The sequence below is a fragment of the Capsicum annuum genome, chromosome 12 (genome assembly GCF_002878395.1).
Source record: "Capsicum annuum cultivar UCD-10X-F1 chromosome 12, UCD10Xv1.1, whole genome shotgun sequence".
Lineage (NCBI taxonomy): Eukaryota > Viridiplantae > Streptophyta > Magnoliopsida > Solanales > Solanaceae > Capsicum > Capsicum annuum.
Window position 1 is genome coordinate 104,438,742 of NC_061122.1, and position 7,932 is coordinate 104,446,673.

Sequence of the window (7,932 nt, forward strand, 5' to 3'; positions counted from 1 at the left end):
CATAAACTTTAATAACCATCACATTACGACCTTGTGTTGTTCGGGCTTTCATGAGTGTTTTTTAGAATAAGCCCGATTCTCATAGGAAGCGGCCTACTTCTGCACTCACATAGGTGAAATCTGTCAAGGGTGGCCTTGCAATTTCAACATCTCACTTATTCGAGATACAAAATTTCATTAAAATTTCTTAGACTCAACCTTCACAAGTCATTATAGGAATAAAATGCACTCATATCATAGGGAGGAGTAAACAATAGTGCATTCCACATCAAGTGTAATACCCCATATCATGTTAATCCTAGTTGTAAAAAGAAAAGAAAAAGAAGGATAGTAGTAGGCTGCCCATCTATCAAACCAAAATAAAAAGGAAGAACGAAATAAAGGGCTTAAGCCTACCTCAGTCTAAAAAAGAAAAAAACAAAAAGATGGAAAGGGTTTAAAATTGGCCCATCTACCAATATTCATATAATGAAAAAGAAAAGGGAACTTTTTCCCATTAATCTGTTAGAAAGGCACCAATTGGGAGCAACCAAAGTGGTAAGTAATCTGTCTATCATGCAATAAGAGGGGAAAAAATCAATTGTTCGTTCAGTTAAAAGAAAAGAAAAGCGTAAGAGTTTGATTGGGAAATTCTTCTGGGTTTAAGGTAAATTCATTTTTACATCTTTATCGTAATTTTTAGATTGGATAATTTATTTTGGGTATTGAAATTTAGTTGCTAAAGACAAGAATTATGGACAATAAGGGTTGTTTTGGATACAAGTTCGATGAATTAAGAATATCATGGAACTCTGAGGGTTGGGTAGTCTAATTTTATCATGGAATTAGCCTAAACAAGAGAATTAACCCGATATTGATATAACGTGATTATAGATTTGATCGAAGAGAGTGATACAAATCGTTCAAGGTGATAAATTTGGTATTTCGTCACATGTACTGTGAGTAGTAATCTTACCCTAATTTGTGTTTGTTAACTTGCATATTTTATACTTGATTTTGATGAAACAATGAGTTACGAAATGCTTTGAAACTGTATGTGGGGCAAGTTGTTTACTTGATGTGATATTGAAATGGTTATTTGAGATATGATATTATTACTGTGAATATTCTTCACTTACACGAGAAATATGTATTTTGGCATATATTTTTATTCAAGTTTACATGTAACATGACTTAATATGAACTTTAAATGATATGTGCTATTCTGAAAAATACTTTCATATGAATATCCTATTGTTTACAAAGAATTTATAAATGGGAGTAGACCTTGATTTGAATCCCGTAGCTAACGGCGAGATCGTTAGACCTGATGCACCTTGTATTTACTGATGACTGTTACAACCCTTGCTAGTGGGAAAGTAGAACTAGCATGGAGTAGGACCTACTGATATGATATTTGACTCCTTATGAGGGGTCCAATGTTATGGGCTATTCTTGATGAAGAAGAATGGCACACTGATTACATGATTCATTCTTGGAAATCTCCCAAATATGTAATATTTGATATGATACGATGCTTATTGAGTTTATTGCTAAACAATTGGTTCATGTTGCTTACATAAAACAAATGATACTATTTATTGTTACTGTTTTCTGAAAGACCATTTATTTCATGATATTTTATGACTTGTCCCCATTAAAATAGTTGTGGTAAGTGTTATTACTCACTGAGCTAGCGTCTCATTCCTCGCTATTTGTTTTTCATAGAACACAGGTAACGATGAGAATCTTGTTAGCTAGAGGATTCGAGTGACAAATTCCTGGTAAGCCCCGCATTTGTTCGCATAGGCAATGATTAATTTATTTGTTATGTTCTTTTCCTTGAAACTCTTAGTGTCGCTCCAGAGTCACTTCTTTAGAGTTTGAGTATTCTTTCGTTATTTTGATTTTGTGAAGTTGTTGACTTCTTTTCATAAGGTGGAGATATGGATTTGGTATTGTTATTTTGTGGTAAATGGGTGTTGATGATTTTGGTGGATTGTATTGATGTTATTGACGTGATTGGTTGTGATGTGGGTTGTTGTACTGTGGATTTGAGACAGAGAATTTTCTTGATAGGTCCAAAAATATGGGAAACTCTATTCGATTTTCTGTAGAATTCTGCTGAGGCTTGCTTTGGAGTTCTAACCTCCTTAGCGCCAGTCATGATCCTATTTTGGGTCGTGATATCAAGCCATTATATGATTCGTTCTTTTCATTAAATCTGATTGTAGAAACTCTAGTCCCTAGGTTGGATTTCCTCATATATGACATGATTTTTTATAGACTTCATTTCTCTTCCTCGATGTGCTTCAGACCCTTTATCTTGTCAAGACCTTGGTTAATTAATCTGCAAGATTGTCACGATCTGAGGTTATCCCCTAATCGTGATACAATGCTTAATGCCATAAGTGGCCCGAAGCTAATCTATGTACTGTACCAGCTGAGAGCAATGAATAAAATAGATACTGAAATAGCATGTATGGAAGATAAACTGATGAAATATAATCCAAACAGGAAATACTGATATGAATATAAATAAGACATCTGAAAGACAACTGATAAGATATAAAAGATAAACTGATTGTCTGAATATCTAGTCTGATTATCTGAAAGCCTCTAACATGAGGAGTTGATGGGAAAAGCCTCCAAATAACTCCAACTGACTGACATTAAAGTAACTATTGTAAATGGTTGAAATAAAAATATCATCCTCGATAGATGAGGACTCACCACTGTTGCTGCTGGGAGGATGCTAATCTGTCTAAGGATGCTTAGTGAGTTGTGCATCTGAACCTATGTTATAAGACAACATAGCGCAGAGAAAAGTATGCGATCAGTACTTTGAATGTACTAGTACGTGAGACAATAACTACTAAAATATATGTGAAATCTGAACATGGGTGCATGAACATGTAAAACTGACAATGCAAGACCAAGTATAGCATATACTACATGATCTGAATAACTAAAATAATTTATAAAATTGACTGAATAAATACTGAAGTCTGTCTACTTGATTAAGAAAACCTAAACTGAGATCAACTGAGTACTGACTGAAACTGTGGGAGCTATCATGTAACCAACATAAACCATGAGAGCTACCATGAAGTGCAACGTCTAACCCATGTTGAAGAGGGTTGTTCTATCCTTGTCATCAGAGTAGAATCTGAATTGGAGTGGTCACTAAGCTGAGCCCATTTTGGGTAAGGAAAAACACTCTCTAGCGAGGTCCCTAAACCTACGGTGGCACATAGTTTTTAGGAAATAGGATGCCCTAAACCCATACTTCCTTCTCGGTGCTAAATCCTACTCCCAACTGAATAACACTAGTGTTATTAATGATTTAACATGACATGGTACTGTACTGATAAGTGCCATGGTATTCTGAATATAGTAATAAAAATCATCACCTGTCTGACTTATAACTTGAAAACAAAGACATATATAAACAGATAGGTGATGTTTCGGCTTTTAACGGAATATTTTTCATTTTTTCCAAGGGATAATTTTATGTTTTCAAGCAACTGATGTTATGTTTAATACTGGATTTGAGTGTTTTCAGGTTAAGAAGTTAGCTGAAGAAGAAACTTGGAAGAATAGTAGAAAAAGGCCACTGATAGTCAATATGGTGAACCGTCAGTCATGCGACGGACCATCAGGGTGCCATCAGAGTAAAACAAAAATGAGCACATGAGTAACCCCTACGACGGTCCAAATGGTGGATCGTCAGTAACTCGATGGATTGCCAACTTGGTCGTCAATCTGGAACAGAACCTGGATATCTGGAGGATCAAGTAACGGTACCTGTGATGGGCTGTCGAACCAGCGATGTACCACCGACATAACCGTCAACCCCTATCCAGAACATGACATTTTGGGACTCTTAACGATGGTCCACTCGACGTATCGTCAGTCTACCGAAGGGCCGTCGATGTGACCATCAACTTGGAAGTGGCTTTTTATGAGTTTAAATTTTAAATCCTCTGCACCTGGGAACATATAAATACCCAGTTTAGGTTTTATTTAAGTATCTTTATCATATTTCCATCTTTGAATATTATTGTACGTAGTATTCTATGAGATTCAAGCTAGAATCGTGGATCTAAACATTTTATGCCTATTCTCTTCTGAAGATTCAAGAACAAATCTTGTGATTTTTGTAAGTAATTTTTGAATTTATTTATGAGAAACATAATGACTTCTTCTTCTTCTTCTTCTTCTTCTATTGAGATGTATGGCTAAACTCCCATAACTAGGATTATAGGAGCCTTGATGTGAACAGCTGTTTGGGGTTATGAAAATATTTGATGTCCATGGTTAGCTGAAGTTGTATAAACCCTTCTTCACAATAACGACCTTTCTTGGTTGCAAACTCGAAGGGTAAGCCCAAGAACATCACTTGTTCGAATAAAAAAGTGCTTGTTGGAAAAAGAAGAGGTTTACATGGAACACAGGTAATGATGAGAATCTTGTTAGCTAGAGGATTCGAGTGGCATATTCTTGGTGAGCCCCGCACTTGTTCGCGTGGGAAACGGTTAATTTATTTGTTATGTTTTTTTCCTTGAAACTCTTTGAGTTGCTCCATAATCACTTGTTTAGAGTTTTAGTATTCTTTCATTATTTTGATTTATGAAGTTGTTGACTTCTTTTCATAAGGTGGGGATATGGATTTAGTAATGTTATTTTGTGGTAAATGGGTGTTGATGATTTTGATGGATTGTGTTGATGTCGTGATAAAGTTGGTATCAGAGACAGGTTATTTCTATGACTATTGGAGTACACGATAGTAGTTGAATCTTAATTGTGGTTATGTTGCCGGCCATTTCTATAATCGAGATTCTGTGAGAGCATGATAGTATGTGTTTTGTGTTCTTCTCATTCTTCTTTATGTATGTGACGTTAGGACTAACCAAATGAATCTAGCGTTGTTTATCTTTTTGTTTTATGTCTTGAACTTGTTCATCCAACAAGAAGATAGTACAATGGTTCTAGGGACATTAAGGGTCACCTTGGTAAACACCCATCTCTCCCAATTAAGGGGAACAAATAAAAGTAGCAGGCAATACCAAAAATGAGGCTATTATGCCACTACGAGGGATTTTCATGTACCCATGTGACATGTAACACATCTCTTTGCTGGAAAGAATACTACTCTGCATCTATAGCAACATGTGTGTGTTATTGTTACGATATTTCTCTTCTCACAACAAACCAGAGATAGATGGACATAATGAATAGAGCTAGACAGCAAAATAGGGTCCAAAACCAGCTCTCGGCAACTACTAAGACTTGGATGTGTCTGAAAAAAGAAAAAAAAAATTAAAACTTTTCAAGTACTAGGATGCTCCAATGTTAAATCTGTAGATCTTACAACTTACGAGATCAAAGGACATGACCATATGCCAGATTCATGATATGATCTTGTATTAATAGGAATATCTGTATGAACACCACCACTGACTTGACCCGATTAGTAAGTTATTTATGGAATAGTTGCGTGTAACTTGATAAGGAGTTTAAGAAATTGGTTCAAATAATGGATGCAGCAACACATGATATATACCAGATTTTCTCAACAGGCTAGATATATTCTGTACCTATTCTCAAGCAAACGCATTACTGGTTTGGATTTTTTTTTGAAGGGTTACAACCCCTTAATCAAGACAGTAAATTCGCTCGCTAAGATTTTACCAACTCTGAAGTAGTTGATTTTACTAAAGAAACTAAAATATGTTATGAGTGAGCAATGAAGGACTCATGCGAGGTTGAAAAAAAATCTATTAGGGGTTTTAATATAGGCCAAAGAGTTTGAAACCAAGGACAACATGAGTTATTGCGTGATTCTATAATAGTCGCTCTAGTTGGAGAATCTCTATTATTTGAAATATGTATTAACTTGTTCGATTTGAGTTGAGAGCATAGATACACAAATTAAGAAGATTCTACTTGATAAAAGCCATTTTGACATGCTAATGGGTACAAATTAATTACCTTTCATCCATGTTATCCTTGATTAGCATGGAAAGATAATTAAGCTTGGGTTACTAAATGAAGCTAATTTTCTCCAAAAAGGGTATTTGGTTCAGGAATAACCAGAGTTATGTGATTTATGTTGGCTCAACAATTACAAAAAAAAAGTTGGATTCCTCATCAATGGTAAAAGAGGCGAAAGAGATTAGATACCGAGTTTGGAAATAATGCCAATAGTGATAGAATTTCCTAAGAATTCACCTGGATTTTTCGTTGTATGATAAATGGATTTTAGTATTGACCAGCATCTAAAACGCAACTCAGATCAGTACTCCATCATCTTGTGTTACTAACAAAGTTGGAATAACTAATAGAGCAATGCAGAACCTACTAATAAAAAGTTTTATCTAACTGGACATATTGCTACATTGTACAACGATATTATTTGTGAACAAAAAGACGGACACGATACGCTATCTTTGCTCTCTATAGTTGATGTTTTGATTAGTTATAGGGGTCGCCCACTTTAAAAATTTGGTTTTCAGTCGGTTATCATAAGCTTAGTTCAGAAGAAGATATTTCTAAGATAACATTCAGAACTTGATACAGACTTTATAACTCCCCTGTGATACTTTTGGACTGATCAATGCCTTAGGTGTATTCATAGACAAAAAGTATAGGTGTTCAAGATGCTTCTTGGCAGATTTGTTTGTGTTTAATGACTAATGAACTACATTCTAGTATATTCCCGTGAACTATGACCAGGAAGAACACAAGGATCACCCCTCAGAATTATATTTCCGACATTCCAAGAACATTAGCTTTAGCCAAGTTCTTCAATTGCAAATTGTTGGCCAGTCTCAAAGACTTTTTTTTTTTGGAGTGGGATTATGGAGGTTCACAGTTTCTTGCACTTGACAACCTACAACAGATGTGTTATGAAAGACTTCTATAGAATAGAACCGTAGCCCATAAAAAAATATCTTAGTAGATAGCGAAATGTGAGTAGAACTTTCTGAAGCTTAGTACATGCTTACACGACACCAGCTTAGCTTTACTTTTATATTCTGGAGGATTTGTGGTGCTCTGTGATACTTTGTGTGTGGAATTAAGATGTCTTCTCGTATAATATGATCATGTTATAGACTTTTCTTAAAGACAATTGAATAAGTATGAGTAAAATTATCTCACTCATGATATGAAGATAGCTATAGTGAAATTTCTCTAAAAATTCAGAGGCACTACTTATATAATGAAACCTGTAAGATTTATGACCACAAGAGACTGGAAAGAAAAAAAAATCAAGAGAGACATTTGATTCTTCAGTTCTCATCAGTGGATAAACCACTCAATGGCCATGTAGAATTTTGCTATTCGAGGTTATCTAAGAAAGGAACTTGTTGCAGCAGACGCGTTAAGAAGGAAATCCCAGGACTACTTGGCTTATAACTCATAAAAAGAGAGTTTTTGACCGAAAAGAAAGTAGGTGCATAGACTTATTATGAGAAATTCAATGAAGATTTTGTGTTCAAACTAAGTCTTCATTGCTAAAACAAATCAAGGTCACCTAATACGGGGATGAGCAATCATGAAAATATCAAAATGTGGTTACAGTGAATACAGACAAGGACATGACATTAATAGTGATGATATTCTTAAATGAAGCAACCGTTTACCTGCACCAAACGTAGATATGTTGAGATAAGATATTATTAAAGAAACCTACAATTTTATATAAACCATACATCCTGGACTATTAAGATGTATTATGAACTGAGCCTTTAGTACTGGTGTAAAAGGATGGGAAAAAAGAGATGTTGCATCTTTGTTTCTTGTTATTTAGCTTGTTATTAATAAGTGTACACCTACTTACTTATATAGCTTGTGATTTCGGAATAGAAATATTATAGAGTTACTATTAGACTTTGTCATTATGCTACGTCAAACAATAAGATATATAGCTTATTTGCTGCTTTTATA

The 7,932-nt window shown here is 34.9% G+C and overlaps 1 long non-coding RNA gene across 2 annotated transcripts; it reads left to right on the forward strand.

Annotated features, from left to right (window-relative positions):
• The first annotated feature begins 266 nt into the window (after positions 1-266).
• LOC124889425 lies at positions 267-4,192 on the forward strand. 2 transcript variants are annotated; one of them, XR_007048407.1, is made up of 4 exons: positions 267-646; positions 874-938; positions 1,708-1,763; positions 3,545-4,192. It is a non-coding gene; the product is annotated as an uncharacterized LOC124889425 (long non-coding RNA). The 2 variants fall into 2 exon arrangements; XR_007048406.1 differs by lacking the exon at positions 874-938 and having other exon boundaries at positions 281-646.
• The last annotated feature ends 3,740 nt before the right edge of the window (positions 4,193-7,932 follow it).